The sequence below is a fragment of the Mirounga angustirostris genome, unplaced genomic scaffold (genome assembly GCF_029215605.1).
Source record: "Mirounga angustirostris isolate CCGP_5_RB_7025 unplaced genomic scaffold, mMirAng1.0.hap1 SCAF_8, whole genome shotgun sequence".
In the NCBI taxonomy this organism is placed as follows: domain Eukaryota; kingdom Metazoa; phylum Chordata; class Mammalia; order Carnivora; family Phocidae; genus Mirounga; species Mirounga angustirostris.
Genome location: NW_026991716.1, coordinates 132,346,702 through 132,350,646, shown reverse-complemented (window position 1 = coordinate 132,350,646; position 3,945 = coordinate 132,346,702).

Genomic DNA, 3,945 nt, shown 5'->3' with positions numbered 1-3,945 from the left:
TCTCCAGAAAGGGTTTCTCTAATAACTTCCATGCTTTTTTCAAGCTCAGCTAGTATCTTTAAAGTGATGATTCTGAACTCTAGATCCGACATCAGACTAATGTCTGTATTGAGTAGGTCCCTGGCAGTCGGTACTACCTCTTGTTCTTTTTGTTGAGGTGATTTTTTCCATCTTGTCCTTTTGTCCAGAGGAGAAGAGATGAATGAGAGAACAAAATGCTAACAGGGTAACAACGTCCCCAGAAAATATACTCTAAACAAATCAGAAAAGACCTGAAGCAGTGGGAAAAGAAAGGGAAAGAGAGAAAAAAGAAAAAGATAAAGATAAAAACAGAACAAAACAAAACAAAAAAACAGAATATGATCAAACATGATCAGGCTGGTATATAGATCAGTGCCACACACTAGATTTTGGGTGTATTTTCGTCTGTTAGAAGAAAGTGCCTCCCAAAATTTTAAAGAAAGAAAAAATTATATATGTACAAAAATAAGGGTTGATATGATGAAGGGATGGAATATGACTGTAAAGGTGGAAATTATAAAAAAATTTATAAAAGGAATTGATAAGAAGTTGTTTGAAAAAAGAAAGAAGAGGATAAAAAAAAAAGAAAAGAAAAAGGGAGAGAATGTGATCAGGCAGGGGAGTAGGAAAAAACCATACCCTAGAGATTTGGGTATATTTGATCTATTAGAAGAAACTATCTCAAAATTTTAAAGAGAGAACAACTTATATATATATGCCAAAAATATGGGTAACTACTATGAAGGGATAGAATGTGACTCTAAAAATGAAAAATAAAAATGTTTTTTAAAAAAGGGATTGATAAGATGTTGGTTGAAAAAGGGAGAAAGAAAAATTCAAAAAAAAAAAAAAGAAAAAAGACAGTTCAAAAAAAAAAATTAACTTTGAAAGACTACAGAATCATGGTAAAAAAGCCATGGATTCTATGTGCAGTATTCCCCTAGCGCTGGAGTTCTGCCGTTCTCATTGATCGGTAAACTTGGTCTTGGCTGGCTGTTCTCGCTGATCTTCTGGGGGAGAGGCCTGTTGCCATGGTTTCCAAATGTCTTTGCCGGAGGCAGAATTGCCCCACCCTCTCCGGGTCCGGGCTAAGTAATCTGCTCAGGTTTGCTCTCAGGAGCTTTTGTTCCCTGCGAGCTTTCCGTACAGCTTTGGAGGCGGAGAGTGAAAATGGCGGCTTCCCAATCTCCACCCCGGAGGAGCTGAGAACTCGGGGCCCTGCTCCTCAGTGAGCCCCCCCAGAAAAGCCATCAGTCACTCCCGTCTCCCCGGTCTCTGGCCGCACTCCATGCTCACCCGGCCTGTGACTGCGCGTTTCTGTCTCTGGCCCCCGACCCCGGGTGGAGTCTCCAAACCCAGCAGATCCCTGCGGTGCAGTCCCATGCGGCTCCTCCCCGGGGAGGAAGGTGAGTCTCCCCGGATCTGCTGCTTGTTGGGTCCCTGCTGGAGGAGCAGGGGCCCGACTGGGCCGCGGATCGCGGTTAATGGCAACCCCAGCTGAGAGCCCGCGCCTGGGCTCCGCCTCTGCAGCCGGCTTCCCTGCTCTGTTACCTGGGAGCTCTGCCGCACTCAGGCGCCCCCGGTCTTTCTGTGACCCCAAAGGTCCTGAGACCACACTGTCCCGGAGGCTTCCACCCCCCGCTGAGCCACCAGAGTGACGTCCCTCAGCGGAGCAGACTTTTAAAAGTTCCGATTTTGTGCTCCGTGGTTCTATCACTTGCCAGAAGCGGCCGACGGAGGCCCCTCCCCCGTCGTCTATCCTCCCGAATATCGCCGCGGATTCACTTCTCCGCACGTCCTACCTTCCAGAAAGTGGTCGCTTTTCTGATGAGAGAGTTGTTGCTCTTCTTTTCTTCGATCTCCTGTTGGGTTTGTAGGTGTTCAGAATGGTTTGATCCCTATCCAGCTGAATTCCTGAGAGGAGACCAAATCCAGGTCTCCTACTCCTCCGCCATCTTGCTCCACGCCCCTGTTGACTATTTTCTTATTGATGTACGCATAGGGTTTTGCTTTGTTTTTCTAATACTGCTAAGTCTTTGTGTATTCATATGCAAGATATACTGTGTGTGTGTGTAGAATTATCATATTCTATATCATAAGTAGTATCTAATATTTACTCACTACTATAATATTGATAATCTAATTATCTAATGATCCCTTTGTTTTTTAAAGATCTAGGAATGGGGGGACAGGGCAGCAAAGGGTGATCTGTGTATCTTTGTTTTTGTTTGCATAGGTGGGTTGTTCCCTGGATTAAATGTCATGGGAAGTACATCTATATGAAGCTAAGTACAAGTGGGCAAGATTGGGAATCATAATACTTAATTTTATAAGTAATATTTAATATAATTTTATAAAATATTTTTTTACTTTTGTTTGCTTAATGGCTGTTCTAATATATTTCATGATTTTTATTGAATAAGGAAGGGGGTGATGTGTTTGCCTTCATGTATTTCTGAAGAGGTATTCTTTTTTAAACTCCTTAGGAATGTTTTCATGTGGAGCTAAATATGCATTTTGAAGATTTTAGACTATAACAATTAACATTTATAGCTTAAGATATGACAAAATTCTAATTTCATAGAAGTTATATTAACTTGAATGATATATTGAATATAATACAATGTTTAATGTAATTTTTTAAGGATAGCATTCTGAATTCTACTTACTGTAGATGATTTATGGATTTAAAAGCAAATGTTCATTCTCCACTATAAAACTGTACCATGTGACCTTTAAAACTAGGAGTTAATTACCATACTTTGGCTAGAAACATAACAAGCTCATTACAATAAGTAAGTCTTCAAATTCATGTTCTGTAGGCAGTAGAACAGAAAAAAAGATGTAAGACCACAAAATTAAATGTATCTCTAAAGATTGAAATAAATCTTCACTTATTTTTTCTTTTATTAGTTGCCCTCCCCATCTTTCATACATTCAAAGTAGATCTATTTTCTTCCTCTGCGAGAAAAATGACAGCTTTAGTAAATATATTTTGAAAAGCCTTACTTCTTTGGGGCTAGATTTGAAGCAAATCCATTGTTTCATATCTTTAGAGTTTTAAATATGGACTATCAATTGAATGAACAAAATGTAACTATCATTTCTAAGACAAGTACACAACCAAAAATATAATGCTTTCTAAGATTCTTAAGATGAAAAAAGAAATCTCTGTTGCTGGTCTGCTAATAATCTGGATGGTCATACTGCATTAAAAAAAATCTTCAGACCTGGAAATCATTCAAATATTACTCATTTTCTTTATAGCTTTGAGGTGGGAAATGAATATAGGAGGCAAAAATTTTGCAATAACTCAGTGTAGAGATACAAAAGCAAATATTAAAGGATATTTTGCAATGATTGTATAAGGAAATAAACTTTCTAAAGCTAAATGTATATCCTATTCAGCTTTATAGCTGTTTTGGAAAGTTTATAGATACACATCTATGTTTATGGGTAATGTACAAACTTATGGAATAAAACATGGAAATCTTTCCCTGAATAGTAGATACTAGTGTATGAACACTCTAATAACAACGTATATTAGATAGCAAACAATCAATCACTGACTTATGAATCTTTGTACTGGGATATATCACTTTAGATGTAATGGGTGATAACTGAGGAGATAAGATAGAATTTTTGTAGGAATGACACTCTAGAACAAAAGGCAAGCCATCACCTTTAATATAATATGTCATTGTCATTGAATGTTAGTTATCATCTAATATCTGTTAATTTATTCTTCCAACTCTTTGTTTGGCATATAGTTTCCTAGAATAAAAAATACAAGTCCCAATCTCCTTTGCAGCTAGTACAACAAAGATAGTGTAAGTATATACAATATACAAAAGCCCTTCATTTTACAGAAAGCTAATATATTGACTTTCTTCTAAAATCTATAATTTATGATTCTTAACTTAG